A 25,242-nucleotide genomic window follows, 5' to 3' on the forward strand; every position below is an offset into this window, starting at 1 on the left:
AATAAATAAATAAATAAATAAATAAATAAATAAATAAATAAATAAATTGCAGATCATTTTCTGATTGGTATCTGGTGTTGACTCAATAACCCTGTTCTCTGTAAGGCTCTCATCCACACAATATTAATGTCACATAAACAGGTAAGGACATGCATTCATGAAGTATGTGGATTTTTTTTTTCTAAATTTTATTTACTTTTGAGAGAAAGAGAATGACAGAGAGAGAGAATGAGAGGGGTGAGGGTCCGAGGGAGAAGCAGACTCCCTGCTGAGCAGGGAGCCCGATGCGGAACTCGATCCCAGGACTCAGGATCATGACCTGAGCCAAAGGCAGTTGCTTAACCAGCTGAGCCACCCAGGTGCCCCGAAGTATGTGGATTTTTATACTATGACCAAAGTCAGTTGGAAATAAAACAGCCCAGCTGTACCCTAGAAGTTCCTAATCTCAGAAGTTTTATTTACTCTTTTAAAGGTGAACCAAGTTCTGGGGTGCTTAAGTGGTTCAGTCAGTTAAGCCTCGGACTCTTGGTTTTGGCTCAGGTCATGATCTCAGGGTCATGGTATCGAGCCCCTCATAGGGCTCCGTGCTCAGCACAGAGTCTGTTGGAGATTCTCTCCCTCTCTCTCTCTGCCCCTCCCCCTTACTCATGTACTCTCTCTCTCAAATAAATAAATAAAATCTTTAAAAAATAATAAGAAGATGAAACAAGTTCTTCCTGAAATAACCTTACCTTTGTAAACTGCAGAAACTCTTTCCCCAAACCCTCCTTCATATTATTTTGACATGTTGCTCCACTGGAGTTTATATCATTTTCACCTATATTTCTTAAAGTGGTGCCGTAGTCTTGCATTTGGGTTTGGGGGTTGGTTATCAAGGAAACTAAGAAACAGGCATGAGCAGATCACTTTTTAGTGAGATCCTTGCTCGGTTTGTATCATGTAGTAGAACATCCATACTGCTATAGGTGTGGTCCCGATACCAGAAGCTTTTCATCACCTAGAAGCTTATTTGAAAATCAGAATTGTAGGCCCTACCCCCAGACTTACTAGGTCAGGATCTTCATTTTAACAAAATCTCCTTGGTGATTCCTGTGTATATTAATGTTTGAGACTGATCTAGTCCTTCTCACTACTCTGGTGGGTGGTAAAAATGGGAAAAAAATCTGCAAGTCTGTCATTTACTTTTCCCCGTTTTGTCTTTCTCAAACTCTCTTCAACTTATATCCTAATAAATTCATTGGCTTATACAGTTTCATTTCTACAAACCAATTTTGATTACTTTTCCATTTTTGATACAAGAGATGCTTCTGATCAGTACTACATGCTTAATTCCTCGAACAGTTACCACGAGCAAACTTTTTTACCACCCACTCACCCAGTGACCCTATATAGATGATTACCACCAATCTATTATGTGTTGCCAATTATCTCCAAATTTATAAATCATAGACAGCAAAATCAGATGATTTAGGAATTGGAAGGGGTTTGGAGATCATTAATCCAACTCCTCTCATGGTGTCTGGCACAAAGTATGCCCTTAATAAATATTTACCGAATACAAGGAAAAAAGATACAAAGAGAAAACTGATTTTGTAGAGGATAAATAATTATTTATCAATAGCAGAACAAAGACTAGAATCCAGCCTCTGAAATCCTCCCCAGTTCTCCTTGCTCTGAATTAACCAGTTCAGTCCTTGTTAGCACTGAATCTCAATCTTGGCTGCAAAAGAGAACCACCTAAGAAGCTTTAAACATACTGATTCCTGAATCTCAAGAATTCTAAGAGTTCTCATCACAAGGAAAAAAAATGGTTTTTATACCTATATAAGATGATGGAAGTTCACTTACTGTAGTAAGCATTTCACAATATCAAGTCATTATGCTATACACCTTAAACTTATACAGTGTTATATGTCAATTACATCTCAATAAAACTGGAAAAAAGGGGAAAAAATTACAACTATCCTCTCTTGCACAGGATTGTTAATTCCCACCCCCACCCCAGCCTCTGCAATTTCCCAGGAAATCAATAGCTCAAATATATGTTAATTTTAATCATTTTCTAACTAATTTCTCTGGCCTCATTCCCTGTCTTAAGCAATGATATACCCTAATTCTCCTACAGCAAAATCCCCATCATTTTATTTTAACTTCAGAAACATTTTAATAACTCATATTTTCTATGATATAAAATAAAAATCTTATATAAATTATGTAAGATGTAAACAGACCAATATTTCATTTAAAATACAAAAACTGAGGGGCACCTGGATGGCTCAGTCAGTTGAGCATCAGCCTTCGACTCAGGTCATGATCCCAGGGTCCTGGGATCAAGCCCCATATCAGGCTCCCTGTTAAGCAGGGAGCCTGCTTCTCCCTCTCCCTCTGCCTGCTGTTCCCCCTGCTTGTGCTCTCTCTCAGTCTCAAATAAATAAAATCTTTTAAAAAAATAAAAAATAAATAAAATAAAATACAAGGATTGAAACACTGTTTAAAAACTATATTATGTTTATAACAGTCATGCCTTAAGTAGGAGGACATAGAAAAGTAGAAAATAAAGAGATGGGAAAAGATAACTTTCTCCAAAAAAACCACTAGTGAAGCTATATTTACATCAGAAAAATGTTTTGAAACAATATCCCCTAAAATAGAAGAAAAATTAATGTGTCAATACAAAAGAAAAGATTAAAATTATCAAAAATATCTGCTTTTTATCGTCTCAAAATATTTAAAGAAAAATTACAAAACTCAAGGAGAAATAGACAAATCCAAGATTTTAACATCTCTCACAATAATTATAAGATAAACAAAATAAATAAGAAGACTTCTGCTTCCAAACGGAAGTAGAAAGTTCTAAAAGATTACTGACTTCTTAAAGCAAAAAATAGTAACAATGTATTTTGGAGTTTGGGGAACGTGTTGATATAATAATTGTACTAACAGTAGGAAAGAGTATTGGATAGATAATATAATGAATATTAGAGATAGATATCAAAGGTGAATATTGCAAACTCTAGAGCAGTCACTAAAACAGTAGACGTGAAATTGTAGATGGAAAAGCAATAGAGAAGATAAAATGGAATATTTTAAAATGTTCAGTTAATACGGAAGAAGAAGGAACAAAGAAGAAAAGGAACACATGCAAAGCTTCTTGGCAACTCATACCTATAGCAGAGCCGCCATACGTGGGACTGAGTGGTGTGGGGATAATGAAAGTAGCCATGGTTCAAATGCCAGTCTCTTGCTGTTCTTACAAAAATATAGTAGATATTCTGGAATAGATGTTTCTGTTTGTTGTATTCCCTTATGGTTAATTTCTGTAGACCTTATTTTTTTTTTAAGTTTACTTATTTATTTTAAGTAATCTCTACACCCAACAGGGGACTCAAACTCACCCCAAGATCAAGTCACATGCTCTTCTGACTGAGCCAGCCAAGCACCCCACTTTCCATAGACTTTTGATATCTTATAATTTTCATATAACTTGTTTGGCTGAGGAGTTTTGCCAAGCGCCTTACTTCATCTTCCTGGAAGTTAATCAACCACCATTATTATTTATTTTTTTTTTTTTTAAGTAGGCTCCACCCTGGGCGTAGACCCCAACACAGAGCTGGAACTCATGACCATGAGATCAGGACCTGAGCTGAGATCAAGAGTTGGACACTTAATAGACTGAGCCACCCAGGTGCCCCTGTTTAATTTTTTTTTAGTAATCTCTGTACCCAACATGGGGCTTGAACTCATAACCCCAAGATCAAGAGTTGGATGCTCTATGGACTAAGCCAGCCAGGTGTCCCTTCCACCATTCATTTTTTAAAAGCTCTAATTTCATTTGGTCAGTTGTGGAAAAAAATAAAAAGAATTATCCCTTTAGGTCTTCATCTAATAAGATAAAATAAAAACAATCTTAATAATCTCATATACTTAATTCTTAAAATGCACTAGATCTTGCACTGAAAGCACAGAGTTTAAGAAAATGATAAAATAAACTTATATAATAACATGATAGAATAGCCACTATTGATCAAATTGAGTATTATTAATTTGGTTCCTACTTACTAAAGAGGCATGGATAAAAACAATAAATTAAAAATGGTTCCTTATATATTTGTGGGCCTACCACCTAACCTGGGGAAAATACACATATTCACATACTCCAAATTCTATACTTTCAGAGGCTCTGCTGCCCTTCTGAAGCCCATTCACAAATCCCAGTGAAAGGATTCTTATATTCAAGGAACATCCAATGATTATCATGTAAAAATAGAAAGACATGTGGATTGCCAATATGATGGAAGGATTGAAGGTTGTAACTTTTTTCCAAGTTGCGTCCATAAGAAATATACATAACATGTAAGAAATTTGTTACTTTATTGATTCTGTCTCTTTGTGAAAGAAGTCTGAGCATCCAGACATTAGATGGAATCAAATAATTAAAACATAATCTCTATTCCTGAGAAGTATCTGATTAAGAGCTAAGTGAAATTTGCAGTCTAGTGCTATTAGGTGTCTGGCTGAAGTGCACAGAGATATTTGTATCGGAAAGAAGTCACTCAAACTGTGATCTGAAGGAAGGATAGAATTTGAATAACCAGAGATGAGGAGGAATAGAATCTTACACAGGAGACAGAGATGTACCTAAGACAGAAGTCAAATACAACCTTGACTCTTCAAGGAGGAAGGGAATAAAAATAGCTAATATCTGTAGAGTGATTACTATATGCCAAACACATTTCTAAAATGTTACATGTGTCAACCTCATTTAATCCTAACAGTATCTAGTAATGTTAAGTATACTTTATCATCCCAATTTCACAAATCAGCAAACTGTAGCATCTAGAGAAAGGGCACTTGCCCTTGCTTACCTACTAAAGCTAGAACTTGAAAATGAATTAAACCTCAGGCTTCCAGAAACACTAGTATTAAGAAGAGAGGAAATAAGTCTCTGTAGACCTTGCAACATGGCCAGATGCTGAATAAATAGATCTTGAATCAAGATTTGACTCTGAGGTATTTTCTCTCTCCTGAACATATTATGAGATATTGGAGCTTCTTCGTCTTGGAGATGATACAGTAAGGTGAAGCTTTAGAAAGATTTATTTAACAATCTTGTTTGAAGAGAGGTGGATTGTTGAAAGAGGTACTGGAGTGAAAGAAACAAGGATTAATTGCCTCAAGAAAGGCGAGGATGAACAGATACAGATGATGAGTTAAAGCATCTGGTATCTAAGATGTAAGAGCTGCAAGCAAGATGTTAAAAGTGGGGGGAAAAATAAAAAAATAAAAAATAAATAAAAGTGGGGGGAAAATAAAGAGGAAAATGCTACTTAGTTGCCCTTCATTTTGGGGATAAAATAATTATTAGTTTCTCATTCAGATAATTTTTAGACTTCAGGAAATAAAGTCCAAATTCTCATCTTAGGCTATGATTGTATTAAGAACTTGATTTCCTTTTAAATTATAAATTTTCTTGATAATAGAAATATCTTTAAATAATTTTGTCAAATATTCTAGATATATCTTCAAAGTATCCTCATATTAGAAAACGAATTCCCTTGGTAGCAAAGGATGACCTTTACAGACTAATAATAAATTAAAAGAAAAATAGATATTAGCATTTTTAGTTTGAAATTCTCGTGTTCCATTTTGCTAACATTTTGTCCTTGCAGAGGCAGTTCAAGGTTTTTACAAAATAATAAAATAGAAGCTTTTAAAGCTAAAATAGAACATATAGGAAATGATAGCACAATGTAATAGAATTAATCATCATTGAATACTGACTAGAAGTTAGAAAATAGAGTATTTAGTCCATTTCTCCCACTACCATGCTTTCTGACATTATGCAAATGTAATCTTCCTGGGTCTTTATTTTGCTATCGGCTGAAATAAAAATGATTCAAATTTCAGGACTATTCCAGTGAGGAATTAGGACTTTATAACTTAATGAAATATAACCAAAGATGAAATTTAAAACAATGAACTTCGGAGGCCCAAAGATCCACTGTGCCAAAATAATGAATGAAATTAATATTGTTACAGATGGCTTGAAACATAAATTATAGAAATATAATTTATTTTGAGTTTCTCAAAGGGATACTTCCCCTAATTAACATTTTCTATTCAATTTATATGTATTTTGAATAGGTAATGCATATATGGTATTCATAAATCAAAAACATACACAAAATTATATAGTAAAATGTTTCCTTCTAATCCCCGTGTTCATACATCCAGTTCCCACATTACACCTCCAATAATACCCATTCTCCCAGAGGTTTTTATATATATATATGTATATATATATGAATACAGAAATAATATTTTTATTGGGCTGTATTTTTGCTTTATGCTATTTACTTCACATACCATACAGCAACTTCTTTCTTTTTTTTTTTTTTTTTTCCTGTTAAACAAGCTCTGGCTAGTTTTATTAAAGAAAGATTTTTCATGGTTTACTTTTCACCAGCCTGTTCTAGCATGGCTTCTAATGATATCCTTATCACCTGGATCAATGATAGTCAGTGTGCATACTCTGTAATATTTCCCACATGCTGTGCCCACTTCAGTATTATTGCCACTATAGTGATACCAGTTTTGGCCAACATGGTGTAGTACTCCATTTCAGATTTCCACAAGGCTGGGCAGTTGTTGGTGAGGATAACCAGTTTCCCTTTGCTATGGCTGATCATTTGCAGAGTCTGCTTGTACCTCAGCACGTACTTTCCACTTTTCATATCGAGTTGAAACCTAGAGTTGATCAACTCCAGTGACTTTTTCATCTTTTCGCAGCCACCATCTTCCTGCCTTAGGTACAGGATGGCACCAACCAAGAGCAGCCACCAAAATGGCCAGGAGAGAGAAAGGAAAGAGCTCCCACAATGCCTTGATTCTCTGCCAATATAGCTTGATTGTCTTTCATATCTCTGTATTGAAAATTTCCTTATTCATTTTGTTTTTGTTTTTATTTTTAATTATTAGAGTTCGAGAGCTTTCCATTGTATGGACATTCTTTAATTCATTTAACCATCAAGCACTATGAAAGTTTAAGTTGTTTCTGCTACTATAATAATACTACAGTATAATTTTTTAATGCTTTTTCGTGTGTGTGTGTGTGTGTTTTAAGTAAACTCTACCCCCAACGTGGGGCTCAAATTCATAACTCAATCCAGAGTTGCATACTCTATCAAATGAGCCAGCCAGGTACCAACAGTATAAAGTTTTATACAAATTTTATTTCATGAATATGTAACCATACAACTAGTAATAAATTCCTGGGAGAAGAAATGCCTGGGTTAAAAGATGCATAGAGTTTACGGGCGCCTGGGTGGCTCAGTTGGTTAAGCGACTGCCTTCGGCTCAGGTCATGATCCTGGAGTCCCTGGATCGAGTCACTGGATCGAGTCCCTGGATCGAGTCCCGCATCAGGTTCCCTGCTCAGCAGGGAGTCTGCTTCTCCCTCTGACCCTCCCCTCTCTCATGTGCTCTCTCTCTCTCTCAAATAAATAAATAAAATCTTTAAAAAAAATGCATAGAGTTTTAATATTTATAGATCTTGTAAAACTATCCAACATGTGAGATGTACTGTTTATACTCTCACAAGCAACACGTGAGAGTGTTATTTTGTTTCTAGCAATTATACCAGTAGTGTGGGCTTAAGAAACTTACAGATGTAAATCAATTCAAGAGATTAAATTCTATCATTGTTGCTTTAATTTGAATTTCTGTTAGGATTCTGATGGACATTAGGGTTAAGATTAGGACATCATTCCCTATGTGTAAGAACCATTTCATCATTTTATTTTATTAAATCTCTGCCCTTTTTGTTCAGATTTAATTTTGTCTTATTTTTGATTTCTCGAACATCTTAGCAATATTAGCACATTTCTTTGCTATAAATTGCAAACAGTTTTCCCTGTCTTTGTATTTGATTTTTGTATCTTTGCAATACAAATTCTATTCTAATGTAACTGATTTTTGTAATGTAATGTTTTTCCTTCCATGGTTTCTAGATTAGGAATTATGGCTATGAAGCCCTGCTCCACTGTAAGATTATACATTTACTCAGGTTTTCTTCTTATATTATTAAGAGTTCATATTTTACATATAAATGTTTTATCTATTCATGTTGGAATATGTTTTTTTGTTGTTTTGTTTTGTTTGTCTTGTTTTTTTGCTAGGTAGCTAACAATTTCTCATAACACTACTTACAAAGTAGTCATTTGTCTCAGTAAACAAAATTATATATTTCTACTACATAGCTGCCAAGATTATTCATCTTGATTTTCCACTTTTTTCTTCTCTTCTACAGGGCACAAGTGCTTTAAAAAAATAAGCAATTACCAACATATACATGCATATATACATATATATTTATATATAAATTGAATGTTTAAAAGACTAGAAGCCAGAATTAAAGTCAACTGATAAAGTCAGTGGTACTGAATGAAGATAAGTACACAGTGTCCTTGGCTTGGTTATTCTTCAGGAAATCTGATTTTCATATAAACTCTGCCTGGTATCTGGTACAGAGACACCAATTATAAAAAATATATATATATTTCAAACCTAAGAGACACTAATTCTAGTAAATAAGTATAGTTATATGAAAAAAAATCATTCTCGGGGCACCTACATGGTGCAATCAGTTAAGCGTCGAACTCTTGGTTTCGGCTCAGGTTGTGATCTCAGGGTCATGAGATGGAGACCCTGTGTCAGGCTCAGCACTCAGTGTGAAGTCTGTTTGAAATTCTCGCTCCCTCTCCCTCTGCCCCTCCTGCTCATGCTCTCTCCCTCTCTCTCTAAAAAATAAATAAATAAATCTTTTTAAAAAAATAATTCTCTCACAAGTTATTTGAAAAGCTGTCTTGAGCTTGGGGACAGTATTCTGCATGGAAAAATTCTAACGCTTTTTGGGGTAGTGGTAAAACCCAAAAGGGCACATATAATCAATAACTGACATTTTTAAAACTACCTTCTAAGAATTTCTAGTTGTTATTAAGTTAGGCAGTAATGGGAGATAGGAAAGAAAAAGAAAACACACATACATTTAATGGCCCAAGGTTATAGATTAGAAAACTCTGGGTAAACATTGAGTGTTGAATGTGAATTTCAAGTTCTTGAAGCTGAGTATGTAATATAGTCTCTTAAGACCTCCCTACAAAATTTTCAATCTAAATTACAAAAAAAAATTAAAAATCTTATTTTTGTAATATTCTGACATATAATAAAAATGAAGAGCTAAATGAAGAGTTTTAATCACAGCATCTGATGTAAACTACTGAAATACTGTTACTAATGGTGATTTATATGGCAATCTTTATATTCAATCACCATTCAAAGCTCCTCTCATATTAACTCATTTATTCCTCAAGTAACCAAATGAGCTAGGTACAAGTATTGTCTCCATTTTATAAGTAAGGAAGCTAGAGCAAAAGGATTAAATAATTTGCCCAAGTCTCTACAGCCAACAATGATCCAGCTGTGCAGCAACAAAATGAAAAATGACAGCTTCATCACCAGATCTGGCACGCAGGGATCTAGGATAGCTGCGGAAACTAGCTATAGAGCCCTAATGAGCACAGCCAAGATGTCCACCGCACACTACAGAAAGGAACTTCTATGTTTAAGAATCAAAAATCACCAATTGCCAATGGCTGTAACTGTCAGAAGTCATGCCCAGTAGTTGTCAGTGTAAGTCAGAACTGGAAGGAACAGGATCCAGTCCCAATTAAAAAAGAGCCAGAGAAAGCAAACAGGTCACCAGTGGTCCAAAGCTAGAAGATGACTAGGAGATGTTGGCTAACCAAAGACTTGTATAGATAGAGATCTAGTTCTTCAAGCTGGGCCCACATAAGGGAAAAAGGAATGCTCAAATTTGTAAATGAGGTAGGGGTCAATGAGCCCTAAGAAAGAACCAGCACTCCATATATTCAGGAAAGGAACAGGGGCGTGAACATCTAGCAGCCACTTCTGAGCTCTAGTGCTGCCCACATCACTGTCCAGTGTAGTAGTCACTAGCCACATGGGGCCATTTAAATTTAAATTAACTAAAGTTAAACAATTGAAAATTCAGTTCCTCCCTCACATTAGCCACATTTCAAGTGTTAAATAGTACAAATGGCTACAAGTATCATATTAAACAACAGTGCTACAGGATAACAACTTTATCAAATATCCCTCTTGTTAAATAAGGGTGATTTTGTCCTTTACTATTGTTTTTTTTTTTTTTAATTTATTTATTTTTTTTAATTTGAGACAGAGAGAATGAGAGACAGAGAGCATGAGAGGGGGGAGGGTCAGAGGGAGAAGCAGGCTCCCTGCCGAGCAGGGAGCCCGATGCGAGACTCGATCCAGGGACTCCAGGATCATGACCTGAGCCGAAGGCAGTCGCTTAACCAACTGAGCCACCCAGGCGCCCTCTTTACTATTGTTTTACATCAAATTTTAGAATGAACTGACTCCAATCCTAATGTGGACAATATGTATACACAACCATGAAATTTAGGAATGTACAGTCAGAAGAAAACAAAGCACTGAAGCCACCATTCTTGTCTAAAGTAACATTTCATCATGTTTTGTTTCTCTCGATCCTTAGAACTCACAAACTCCAGGTGTAATGGCTGAGGAGCCCTTCCAAAGAAACTCCTGCCCCATGGAAAGGTATTCACAGGAGTTAGAATTCTTCCTGGCTTTTTTGTTTCCCTTAGCTGAACAATTCCTAAGCCACAAAATTGAAACTTTAAGAGAATGAAATCCAACTATAAACTATAACCTATAGTTTATATACTATAAACTATAAAAATAACACTTTCATCGGTTGAAAATTAATTCCCTTAGCTTGCATTTTTCCCCTCATAAACATGCACACTCCCTACTTAAAAAGAGCCTTGAGAAACTACAAGGGGATAAAATGCAAAATCTATTGCAGGATTCATTTTTCCATTCAGCAGAAGTAGTGATAAGAATTTGAAATATTCATTAAGGAAACTATTAAAATAGATCATCTTTGTTGATTAATGTGGCCCAGCACAGGACACTTTAAACAACACTCTACACATCAGTTTCCATTTCTGAAAAATGGGGATAAGACTAATATCTTTCTGAAAAATGGGGATAAGACTAATATCTTCCTCTAGGATTTTCAGATTTTGAAAAATGTAAAAATCTTCTAAATGAACTTCAATGTCTTGTAACCGCAATTGCGACTCAGGGCTTCGACAAATGAGAAAAAGAAGCGGCACAGATTAAACATATCACTGGTCAATTTTCTTTCACAGCATCGAGAAACATCCAGATAAAATAATTTAAAAACTCTTGGAATATGTAACTTCTGTGACTTCTTACCACCTTTCAATTACTGTTAGTAATACGGATTTTCCTTATGTGAATAAAACAGAATGCTGGTTAAATTTGGAGAAATGATCTCTGAAAAAATCTTACTGATTAAAAGAAAATATCCATGAACTAATATACAACCAGACATATTTAATACTGACACAAAATATGCCTTGATAACAAAGTTGGTAACTTCAATTTTAGGAAATATTCAGCCATAATGGGAAATGAGAGAAGTAAAAATAAATTTAACATTGGTATTATAATTGGATTTACATTTCTAACTAGAAATGGACATATATATCATAAAAAAATGTATTTTGTAATTTAAGTGAATAGTGGGTATTAGTTCTAGACATTAAAACTGCAGTGCGAATTTTTTAAAAAAACACTATTCTCTTGTATGAAGGGAGCTTCAGCTTCATCTCATTCCTGGTTTCTAAAAATAGAAATTGCATGTTTATACTAAAGATTTCAGAGCTAGAGAAGTAAGAAACTAAGCAGGATCATATGATAGTAAAGTTTAGTAGCCCATGGACTGAAAATCCTAAATATATCTTCCTTGTGTGATGCTTTTCTTGTACTCTGATATTTATCATCTCTTACCGATGTAAAATGTGTTTCACTGACTGATAATTAACACTATCAAACCAAGAAATGAGTACGTGGTGGGAGAAAATGCCCAAGTGGATTTCCTGCACTGGATGGAGGATAGATTAGAGACTTCTACGTCCCATCCAATTACATGGTTTTCCTGATGGTACCTTTTACCCCTCCTTTGTTAACCCCTTATAGAAATTCCTAACGTAATTTACTGCTCTACTTCCCTTGGTTTTCTTTAGCTTGGTACACAAAAATGTCCCTATGAGAGAACATTTCATGAGTGGCAGTACCATCTCATTGTCTTATACCTGGTCACAAGCACCTTCCTGTATAAAACAATACTGGAAACCAGACAGCATGAGGATTCTGAGACCAGCCATTCTCTAAAAAGTCAGAAAAGGAAGTCAAATTTAAGAATGTGCATTTTCAAGCCTTCCAGTCATGATATATAACATATATATTACTTATGTAATATAATAATATTGATATAGTAAGCAAAATGTATATTTTGAGAAAAGTAAGTATGATCTCATAAGCCAAAGAGAGCAAAATGGCTCCCTGACAAATTATCATGTGCTGACCAGCCAGCTGAAATACAATCATCGGTACCCAGACATTTGGCAGTTGCCCTGCAGATAGAATTACTGTCATCACACACAACTTGTCTTCTCATGTATTGATTTGTGTGGACCATATCTCTATTCAATCAATACCAACACATTAGGAGAAAGTCTTTTAAAAATTCTTTCTGATCGGATCCTATCTCACATTAGAAAAACAGTTCTTCTGTGATTGAATGTACATTGCATAATTATTCCAAAGTGGGCTTTTTTTTTTAGTGTAATTGGATCAAAGAAGAAATTCTAGAATGTTTGAGTAATAAGACACCCCAAGTAAATTAAGAACGTATTTACTTAGCTCTTAAGCTAGTGAAAGTCAAACTCATTAATCATAGTAAATACCACCAAGAAAAACTGCCAGTAGGAAAAAGATACAAAATGTTGGTACGAACAACTGAAAATTGCTTTACGCACTGTTCTGGTATGCTGTTATATTTTACAGTTAGAGAAATAGCATACATTTTGCATTTTTAAATAAAGTTTTTTAGCTTTTTTGATATCATTTTAAAATTAGGCTAAAGGTATAATATAACGTATAAACTTGCCCAATCACTATGTTGTACACCTGAAACTAATGTAATATTGTGTGTCAACAATACTTCAATAAAAACAAATAAATAAATAAAAACTAAAGGTATAACAGCACTCATAAAATTTAGCAACTGCCTGTGGGAGAGAATCTTACTGTAATTTTAATCCCCCATGTCTCCCCTACAAATGATTTGCAAACACTTGTAAGGAGAGCTTAATTTTGCAGTTATGTTTCTGGGAAGGATGGAAGGTGAGATGAATGAGGATATTTTCCCAGTGTTTATAAGAGGACTACTATGTGAGAAAAAAGGGGAGGGAAGAAGAAACGGAAAACATTTTATTATGATTGCTACTGTGATCACATTAACAATTCCAATCCAAACTAAACCTATGTTTGGTGCTTAATGTGTATTGATCAAGTTGTATTCCTCCCATGAGATATTTTTTTCATTTTCAAAGAATAACATATTTGATTTTTATGTAAGCTCATCTTAATATTTAAATATAACCCCTGTATAAACTAGACTGGATAGGTATTATTTACCACCACCACCCCCGAAACTTGTAACTCTTCCCGCATTCTTGAACTGAGTACATGGCTCCATGTCCTGCTTTGTGTACATACAGACCAGACTACAGAGCACATAAGAACAAATTCTCTGCTAGATTCTCACTAGACTATTAATACACAACTAGGATAGATAGCCAGGTTATGCCAGAAAATGAAGAATGGAATAATTCTATGAGCAGTTGCTTTACATATGAGTAATGTTTTCCAAAAGGAAAATTAGACTCCATTCAATTGATCCTTTCTTATTATTTTTTTCTGATAGCTACATCTTTCTAGGTACTCTTCCCTCTCTATCCCTACACAAAGCGTTCAAAGTAGATTAGGAACCCTATCAATACCAGTGCAAACAATTTACCTTCTAATAGTTCTTTCTGTCCTACAAGGCTCTGCACTGTATCTCCCAATCCTCTTTGCCTTGGAGAGCTGCGGCCTCCTGGTCGGCCTTTCTGTCAACCCCTGACCTATTCACATCACGGGATGAAAGTCAGTCCTACATAAGAAAGAAGTGTAAACACCTACCAGAATGCTGGACATTCTTCCTATCATTATTCAAACTAATAATGAAATCCTGGTTTTTCTCTCAATAGCATAGTGGTTTGACTATACTCCATAGTCTAACAAACTCTTTCTTTTTTTTTTTTTTTTTAATAGAAAGACCTTATAATTTTGGCATATTAGTTAACATCCATTAACCTCAGCTCTTTCATTTGTTGGAAGAGAATGATAAGGTAACTTCTCTCTCACATTTCTAAGAAGATAAAATTAGATTAAACTGTATGTAAATAATTCCCACAGTTCTTGCACATCATAAATAGTCATTAAATGCTGTCTCTTTATAGTAGTAAGAGAAGGAAGAATAGGAGTAAAGTAGTAGTCTATCTTCTGATTCACATGGCATCCCTTATGTTCTTTTTTTTTTTTTAAAGATTTTTATTTACTTCTTTGACAGAGAGAGAGGGAACACAAGCAGGGGGATTGGGAGAGGGAGAAGCAGGCTTCCCACAGAGCAGAGAGCCCGATGCGGGGCTCGATCCCAGGACCCTGGGATCATGACCTGAGCCAAAGGCAGATGCTTAACAACTGAGCCACCCAGGCGCCCTGGCATCCCTTACGTTCTTATCAAGGCAAAACTTCCTAATATACATGGAACCACTACAACTCCCAAAAGCAAAGTAAAGAAGAACGTTGGCCATATAAGTTACCAGGTGGTTGTATTGTGGCAACTTGGTTACGCTGGGAACTACATTTCCCTAAATTCCCTTCTTTGAATTGCCCAAGTTAGAGTTAACCAAAAGTTGAATTTCCACAAGATTTATTTTTTTAAGACTTATTTATTCATTTTATGGGTGCCTGGGTGGCTCAGATGGTTAAGCATCTGCCTTCGGCTCAGGTCATGATCCCAGGGTCCTGGGATCGAGTCCCGCATCAGGCTCCCTGCTCGGAAGGGGGCCTGCTTCTTCCTCTCCCTCTGCTGCTCCCCCTGCTTGTGCTCTTTCACTCTCTCTGTCAAATAAATAAATAAAATCTTTAAAAAAAAGACTTATTTATTCATTTTAGAGAAAGAGGGAGAGAGCACGCAAGTAGGGTGAGGGGCAGAGGGAGAGAATCCTCAAGCAGACTTCCCGCTGAGCCCAGTGCAGGGCTCTCTGTTCCAAGACCCATAAGATCATGACTTGAGCAGAAGAAACCAAGAGCCAGTCCCTCAACTGACTGAACCACCCAGGCACCCTGAATTTCCATAAGATTTAGAAAATAGAAGTGAAGCAACTGTCATAACTTTCTGACAGTCTTTTTGCAAACAGATGTGGTGACAAACAGATACACAGATGCCCTGTGGGTTGCATGCAGTTTCCACTCCTCTGCTCCATGTATAGCTCTTCTTCCTAATTGACCTTGTGACCAAACACAGATCCAGGCCCACAACAGATGCTTATCTGTGAACTCTTAGAGAGGGGAAGTTACACAGAGTTCTCCCTATGAACTTACCTTTTTGGTCACACTTGTGCAGGTGAATGTGGTTGGCTTCTTGGATTGGCTGGTTAGTGACTTCTCCAACTTTCCTTCCAGAATTTTACTCCCCAACAACTCCACAATTGTGTAAGGTAAGGTCCATTCCTATAGCTCCATTATCCCATAATACTCATAGTATTAAGTGTGAATTGTGGGCCAGAATATCTCTGTTAAAATTATTTCTCCCTACATGCCTATGGTTGCTACAATCATCATTATTTGGTATTTAGCACAGAAGACAGTTAAAAAGTTTAATATTATCTGGCATAAAAATTATGCTACCATTAGAAATATAAAGCATGGGATAAAAGCTTAAGAATGATGTGTTAAGGGACACCTGGCTGGCTCAGTCAGAAGGGCATGCTACTCTTCATCTTGGGATTGTGAGTTCAACCCCCACATTGGGTGTAGAGATTACTTAAATAAGTAAATAAATAAACTAATAGAAGGAGAAGAAGAAGAAAGAGAAGGAGGAGGAGGAAAAGAAGGAGGAGGAGGAGAAGAAGGAGAAGGAGAAGAAGAAAGAAGAAGAAGAAGAAGAAAGAAGAAGAAGAAGAAGAAGGAGAAGGAGAAGGAGAAGGAGAAGAAGAAAAGAATGATATGTTAAACTACCTTCCAATGAGAAACCTAAAAGATTTTTATTGAAATGAATGATAGGACACAGTTTAAAATACAATTCTGTCCCTATCACATCCTAGCTCTGTGATGTTCAACAAACCACTTAACCACTTTGAGATCATTTTTCTTCATCTCTTTTTTTAAAAGATTTTATTTATTTGAGAGAGAGAGTGATAGAGAGAGAGAGATCACAAGCAGGGGGGAAGGGTAGAGGGAGAAGCAGACTCCCCACTGAACAGGGAGCCTGATGCAGGACTCAATCCCAGGACCCTGGGATCATGAGCTGAGCCAAAGGCAGACGCTTAATCAACTGAGCCACCCAGGCACCCTCTTCATCTCTTACTTAGAGATATTACTCATCTTCAATAATAATATTTGTTTATAAAAGTGCATGGTTCATAGAAAGTACCAAGTTAATATCATGTCAATAATATTCTAGACTTTAATGAAGTAAGTTTTACTCTTAAATAAGCAGTTCAAAGGTCTTTTATTCTAAGTCTTTTTTGGGGGGGAATATGCTTAAATATTGAAGATTCCTAAATAGATAAATTAGATCACAATATTAGCAAATTAATACAAAACTACAGCCTCAGAACTCAAATAAAAGTTATTTGGTAACTAAGCACATGATCCAGAGTATCTTCTGAGCTTTCCAATCAGAATATTAACAAACTTAAGTACTTCCACGTTTCCTATTAGTTCAAACAAAATCTTTCCTTGACTTAATCATCTTCCTATTTCCTGCCTTGCTTTCACAACAAATCTTGTCTACACTTGCTTTCCCTCCACTTCCTCTCCTCTGCATACTGGTTAAAGCTGTGCAGTTGGTTGTGTCCCTACCACATACTGAAATATATTTCTCTAGTTCACTGGTTCTCAAACTGTAATGTGCAAAATAACCTCCTGGATATTTTTTAATCAAGATCCTTATGCCACATACCCCAGAGATTCTGATTTAGTAGTCCCAAATTGGAAGGCAGGGATCTGAGTATTTAACAGCATTCCTAAATGATTCTGATGTAGGTGGTTGGGTATAATATCATGAATAGCTAACAACCAGATCCTGTTGGCAACTCCTCAGCTCTTATTCACATTTGACCTTTCTGCAGTATTTGATACTCTTTAGGATATCTCCTTGAAATTTCATCTTCCCAGATGCTCAAGGCCCAGGTCCTTGAAAATCGCTGGCTCTCCTGTAAAATAATTTATCAGTGAGTTCGTAAGACTGAGTTACAGACAATATCATCCACCTTAAGTATTTGCTTAGTGCTTGATGTAATAAAGTTTCAGTTACCCCAGGCCTTCCCAGATGTCTTTCATGGGATTCTCTTTTCCATTTCTTATAGTCTTAGTCCACTGTTAAATACGAATAATGACAAGTATTTCCTGAATGTTTAAGATGGGTGCTAAACACACACTTACTTCCTGTAATAATCTTGTATGTCATGCTTTCCCTCATCACAAATTTTTGTTGTTTACGGTCCTCCCCTCCCAAGCTATGTGCCTTGCCTGACAGCCCCAGGCCACATTCTACTCCCCACACTGGGGTCACTTTTTCTGTGTATTTTTCCTGATGGCCTTACTGAGACTCCTTTCCCTGTGCTCCATATCACAGGATATGCTATGAGTGGTTCATTTGCCTACATGTCACCACCATCTCTAACCAGTGGGCTTCTTGAATGGTAAGGACTATATCTATTAGCCCAGGACCTGTTGTAGAACCTAGCTGAATGGCTTTTTTTTCCTAACTAATTAAAGCTGGTTATCAGGTCTCATTTATTTAACTCTTCAACCCTTCGAGCAGGATATTGTACTTCACATAATGTGGTCCTTGGACCACTTACACTAAATCTCCCTGGATGATGATTAAAAAGATAGTCTCCTATGCTCCCTGCTTCCCATAGCAAGATTTCTGGGGTTGAGCCCTAGAATATTCAATTTGATAGGTACCTTAGATGATTCTCATAAATAATAAAATTTTTGAAATACTGCTTCAGTGGGAAGAGTTCCTACTGAGACTGAAGAGACAGTCTTCTACTAGTGACAATACCAAGAACAAGCTTGTGTTTAATTTAGAAAACCTTTAAAAAGACTAGATTTTATGTCATTTAGAAACAGGGGATTAGAATAAATTATCTACAGCGTATCTTCTATCTCTGAAACCTTTTAGTTTTAATAAGTTGGAAGGAGTAGGGATACACTTGCAAGTAAAATTTCTTCTAGCCATCTGAAATTGAAGTCTATCTTTTGTACTTCATAGAAATGAATGAGTAATAATTTCAGATCATACGAGGATGCAAGAGATAGAAGTGCGATGAATCCAAGATTGGAGCCAGAGCTATTCTTCTTGTTGCAATTAGGTAGGAAGGAGTATTGAATGCTCAGAGTTGGCCAAAATATCCTAGCTTCTTTAATTTCATATCCTAAGTAGTTCACATATGAGGAAAATTAACTTTTTTTTTTTTTCAAGAGTATCATACTTGGACCACATGCACCAGAATCACTTAGGTTTCTGCTTAATACTGTAGTTTCCCAGGTAACACCCAGTACCTACTGAATCAGAATGTTTGAGCAACAATAAATAGCTTCACAAGCATTCCAGGTGACTTACTCAACTACCGTTTGAGCACTGCTGATACACATAATCTAAGCAGTTGCACTGAGGTATACATGACAAACAAACAAATTGTTCCAATCTCTAGAGCAAAAGGATAAATAAATCCTCTAAGGTCTTATGCAAGCCAGTCTTCTGAACATGCACAGAAAATACTTGCACAGTCATGTGGACTAAAACAGCATGTTTTCTGACTTTAGTAGGAGTGGGAGAATCCAGGCTGTGGGCCAGGACACAATTATAATCCAGCGTATAACTAGTGCCTTGCAAATGTTCAAACATTTTGATCCAGCGTAATTCTGGGTAGCAAAAGAGGCAATGAACAGGATTTAAGAGATGACCAGCGGCACCTGGGTGGCATAGTTGGTGAAGCGACCGACTCTTGGTTTCTGCTCAGGTCATGATCTCATGGTGTTGGGATGGAGCCCTGTGTCTGGCTTGGCACTCAGCGCAGATTCTGCTTGAGATTCTCTCTCTACCTTTGCCCCTCCTGCTAGACACTAAGCTTTCTCTCGCTCTCTCTCAAATAAATAAATCTTAAAAAAAAAAAAAGAGAGAGAGAAAGAGAGATGACCAAACAGTGGAAGGTGGCTCTAGGGACTGAGAAAATAAGAAGCAATCATAGTACACAGAGAGGCAGGAGAAGAGAACAATTAAGGAATCAGATAATGAGATAAGTAAGTGCAATCAGTTTTGCTGAATTAGATAAACTGGCATTGACCCTAAAATCTGTGATTAGAAATCATCTGATTGAACAAAAATTACATGTATTAAAATATAGTGACCACTGATATATCATATCCAAGGGCATAGGTATATTAAACTAATAGTAAATAAAGATCTTCCTTCTTCTCTAAAAGGAGAAATAAACAATGAGAAAAATTTTACAAGGCATTAAGGTATTTGGGGAAATTATGCTAAAACTTCAAAATTGTACATGTAATTCAATCTTTTAATAGGATAAATACATGTCATTGGCTATATATGTAAAACTTTTATGAAGTTCATTATGTTACATTTACATATGAGAAAATTCTATATAATAAGAAATGAATTTCATGACACACATGGAAACAAAAATGGTTTGAAAGATACAAAATTTCAGAGGTGACTTTCAGAGAGTAAAAAGTGAATAACCATAGCAACAATGATTATTCACCACTTTTCCTGAACAAAGTTGTATGTATTAAGTTGTGATTTAAGGAAGATGGTACAAGTGCCAATCACACATTTATCAGAAGTGTATCAAGTAAAATTACAGGTTATTCTTCCCCCTTTATAATTCTATGAATAAAAACGTCTGTCTGCTCATTGGAAAATTAGTCTGGTATTTTCTCAAGGTCAAACTTCTCTGACAAACATGTTTCCAATATCTTGTTCAAATATAAAATACTAACAGCTACTGTCTGCATTGGATCTAAAATGATTTACAGATCCCTGTGACATTACTTTTTAAGCACAGGACCTATTTTTTCATTTTTTATTATTATTTTATTTTATTTTATTTTATTTAAAGATTTTATTTATTTATTCATGAGAGACAGAGAGAGAGAGAGAGAGAAGCAGGCTCCCAAGGAGCAGGGAGCCCGATGCGGGACTCGATCCCAGGACCCTGGGATCATGACCTGAGCCGAAGGCAGACGCTTAACCATCTGAGCCACCCAGGCGCCCCAGGACCTATTTTTTTAGATATAAGATTTAAGAAAAACTTTTCTTGTCCCTTTAATTAATGGTTAAGTAGTGTTAAATTGTTGATTATTTAAAACTTTGTAAATAGTTAGACTATAGATTAATTTGATAATTAAGGCCTGAAAGAGCCCAGGGAGGCCATCCTCTCTTCCAGGGCCAGCTGGAGGCTGGCATGGAGAGGGTCAAGGTCTCCCAGGAGGTGCAGAGTTTCAACAGTACTGCATGCAGAAAGCCTGTAAGGATGCCCTGCTGGTAGGTGTTCCAGCTGCAAGCAACCCCTTCCAGGAGCCCAGATCCTGTGCTTTATTCTAAAGACTGTAGGGAAGAAGTTCACTGAGGAACACTTTTAAGCACAAAGTGATGAATGACTGCCTCCAAATCTCAAGAAAACACTTTTCTCCAGCCAAATGACTTTTAGATATTTCAGACCTTTCCTGTGGCCTGGTCCCATAGCCAAAATTCTACAGAAATGAAGGAGTTTCTACTCAGATAAGGAAACTGGGTGAAGGAGGATACTTTAAATAATAATGACCTGGTTCTTTTGGTAAAGTGCTTTTATATTCAAGACAAACAAAAATGTTACCACCAAATGGTCTCTTTCATAAGTGTTGATGTCTTAATTTTCCTAAATGAGACTGTTTTATTTGTAACACTAAACATGGGACTGTTTCTTAGCAAACTTGTTTAGAAAGATTCATGTTGTGTTGTGTATTAGATTACCCCATCCTGTATATGCAGCAGATTTGGTCTTTGTCTTAAGTTCCTCTCCTTTATAGTTAGGTTGTACTTCAAACAAACAAACAAACAAAAACTACATTATGTCATGTCTTTAAAAAAATGTTTACATGTGATATTCAGACACTGCAAATGATTAAAAACAAAATAATGTGAAAATACTACAACCTAAATGAATTCTTAAGGTCACAAGTGTTTTACTTTGATGAGATGCCTTTGATTTAATATAGGACACTTTTTAAAGGATACTTTGTGTTTGTAACAATCTTTGATGAGCTTAGCAATAAAATTGCTGCTTAATTCATAAAAAAATAAGGCTTGAAAAAATGTAGATATAGGTTACAGTTCTATTTTTTTCAAATCTAGTTTTCAAAAGCCTCTTTCACCTTACCAAACAATTCTTCTTCCCATTTGATGTGGGGAACAAAGGCAAAAGAAATGTAGATAAAATAAAATTTCCTTATAATTTTCAGCCCAATGACAGAAACTTGAGGCAGGCAGAGTATGACATTCCCCCAGGAACTCCCAACTGTCTTCCCTAGAGGGAAAAACCACCTTAGCTTGACAAAAGCTAGGGCCCCAGAGTTCTGTGAGTCTTTTTTAGCATATGAAAATCCTTTTGTAAACTTCCCCTGTCCTTACCTCCCCCAACTCCATCGTATATAATCAGTTGCTCCCCACAATCCCAGGGCAGCCTTTTCTGCTCACTAGTCCTGTCCTTGTCCCCTTGTCATTAAACCACTTTTCTGCACAAAAGACGTCTCAAGAACGCTTTCTTGACCATTGGCTCCGAACCCCAACATTTCCACATCACTATTTTCTATGTGAAAGAAAGCAAGAATATTTCTGATGAGATGAATGGATAAAGAAGATGTGGTATATATATATGCAATGGACTATTATGCAGCCATCAAAAAAAACCACGAAATCTTGTCATTTACAACAACATGGATGGAACTAGAGGGTAGTATGCTAAGCGAAGTAAGTCAATCAGAGAAAGACAATTATCATATGACCTCACTGATATGAGGAATTTGAGAAACAAGACAGAGGATCATAGGGGAAGGGAGGGAAAAATGAAACAAGACGAAACCAGAGAGAGAGACAAACCATACGAGACTCTTAATCTCAGGAAACAAACTGAGGGTTGCTGGAGGGGAGGGGGCTGGGAGGGATAGGGTGGCTGGGTGATGGACATTGGGGAAGGTATGTGCTATGGTGAGCACTGTGAATTGTGTAAGACTGATGAATCACAGACCTGCACCCCTGAAACAAATAATACATTATGTTAATTAAAAAAAAAAGAATATTCCCAATGACAAATAGATTTAAGATTCATCAATTCCACAGGGTGCCTTTGACAAAAAGGAATGAGGGATGGGGCTTTTTAAGTTATTACATACCTATTTCAAGCCCTTTATAACAAAGCTTTCAAAATGACTATGGGTATCTATGTAAATTTGGCTTCATCATGTGATCACAATATTGCCTAACAAGTTATAAGTACTTAAATATTTTAAATGGCTTTAAAGGCTTCTGCCATATTTTGAAGGTGCTCATGAATATCAAAGGATTTTAAAAGCCATGTGTATCTTAGTTACAAAGGAATTTTTCAAGTGACCTTATGAGCTTCCTACCAAATGCTGTAACTATTTTTATAGTTATTTTATAATTTTAACCCTAAAATGCTGCATTTCTGATATCCTCCTGAGATGGGTCAGACAAGAGAACTAATTCCAGTGACAACCATAGGACTCTTCCACTTGCTCTTACATCATTTAGGGTAAAAGTGAAATGCTAATGCACATGCTTGCTTAACAGGTTACACAGATATCCCCAAACCTTTATTGAAAACAGGATTGTGAAATTATTTTGTATCTGTCTTGTACTTAAAACTTAATTAAACTATAAACTCACTTCTTCTCCATAAAACTTTTATAAAGCAACACAAAAGCTCAAATATTACACTTTTTTTTCTGCTAATTAGGAGAGTTCCAGTACCTAAATGATCAAGATTTCAAAATGCAATTGTAGGTCTGAAATGTAGTTGGGAGATAAAGATGAGCCACTGGAAAGCAAGGTTGTATTCCTTTCTCTTAGTGAGCAAATGACCCTGTGATTTGGTTTCTTTCAGCCTCAATTCCCTTTTCTACTAATTAGGAATAATTATATTAGCCTAAGAAGCATAACTCAATGGGTGAAAGAATGAAGCTTTTTAGTTTAAAATAGTCCACATGAAGAAATATCTGTGAGTAGCAAACTAATATAAAATAATGAACAGTGGTGGTGCTATGTATTCCTACCTGGTTTAGGAAAAATATACAGGGTTGTTTTTTTTTTTTCTCCAACCTCAGTCTCAGTAAGAACCTGACAACTGAAATAAGGAGAACAAAAGCCACACTCAGTCCCTTGGTGTTCCTTCCTTAATTTTTGCCTAAGTGATCAAGGCTTTACAACTTCCTCCCCTCCAAAGAAATGCTGTTGAAGTTCCAGTAATTATCACACACTAGATTTGCTGAGCATTAAAAATCGTTAACAGTTGTGTTCCATGGCTGTACCCTGCATGTAACGTGCAGTATGTGCAGTATGTAATATGCACTAAGGTATGGAGCCCTCTTAGGCTGAATGACTTAGACATATGTTCTAAACTGCCTTTTGCCTCACTCCCTTCCTGGGTCCAATATTCACCCTGAGTGAAAGATTTGGGTTCATTAAATCTTTTTAAAAGTGGTTCAATAGAACTGCTCAGGTCTCAATAAATCCCAAACTGCGAGATATAAAAAACAAACCTCACCAATAAAAACATTCGAATATTACCAAACAAGAATAAAACTCAGTGTGAATGACTAATGCATTCAAATTCATTTCTTTCATGCCTTTAAGTGGCTAGGATTAGCATAAGGAGCCTTCTCAGAGTGTAGGCAACAATAAAAACTGCAATCACTCATACTTTGTAGTGACTTTCATTTTTGAATCTAGGTATTCTTTAATTTTTGTAATAGCCTTGGGAGGTAAATATCATTATCCTCATTTCATAGGAGATAAAATTGAGAGATTAGTAATTTGCCCATAGCTACACAGTAAGTGAACTATATGCTGATTTCAGTCCTAGGCACTGGCATAAGATTACTGCATTACTAAAATTTATATAGCTAGATGGTTAGCACTTGAGAGAAATAGTGTTAAGGCGACAGCCAAGTTAAAATCCAGAAGTCAAAAACATGAAAACAAACAAAGGCATAAAGGATAGAGTGGAAAATAACTGATAGGCATTAAAAATAATAAAAAGCTAATATTTATTGATTGTTTATCACATCCTAGGCGCTGTTTAAAAATATTCTATATGAATTAACCATGTAATCCTTATCATAGCCCTAAAAATCAATGGCCAAAATTATGAAGCCATCCTTGATTTCTTTTTTTTATTCTTATGTTAATCCCCATACATTACATCATTAGTTTTAGATGAAGTGTTCCACGATTCATTGTTTGTGCATAACACCCAGTGCTCCATGCAGAATGTGCCCTCCTCAATACCCACCACCAGGCTAACCCATCCTCCCACCTCCCTCCCCTCTAGAACCCTCAGTTTGTTTTTCAGAGTCCATCATCTCTCATGGTTCATCTACCCCTCTGATTTCCCGTGCTTCATTCTTCCCCTCCCACTACCTTCTTCTTTTTTTTTTTTCTTAACATATATTGCATTATTTGTTTCAGAGGTACAGATCTGAGATTCAACAGTCTTGCACAATTCACAGCGCTTACCAGAGCACATACCTTCCCCAGTGTCTATCACCCAGTCACCCCATCCCTCCCACCCCACCCCAACTCCAGCAACCCTCAGTTTGTTTCCTGCGATTAAGAATTCCTCATATCAGTGAGATCATATGATACATGTCTTTCTCTGTTTGACTTAT

The 25,242-nt window shown here is 36.1% G+C and overlaps 1 protein-coding gene and 1 pseudogene across 1 annotated transcript in view; both read right to left on the reverse strand.

The window, feature by feature from the left end:
* Positions 1-25,242, reverse strand: part of LRFN5 (leucine rich repeat and fibronectin type III domain containing 5) — a 256,511-nt gene that overhangs the window by 177,695 nt on the left and 53,574 nt on the right. The gene's annotated exons all lie outside the window — the stretch shown is intronic.
* Positions 6,453-13,668, reverse strand: LOC118002549 (annotated as a pseudogene).

This window comes from Mirounga leonina, unplaced genomic scaffold, assembly GCF_011800145.1.
Source record: "Mirounga leonina isolate KUSES-001 unplaced genomic scaffold, KU_Mleo_1.0 Mir_82, whole genome shotgun sequence".
Lineage (NCBI taxonomy): Eukaryota > Metazoa > Chordata > Mammalia > Carnivora > Phocidae > Mirounga > Mirounga leonina.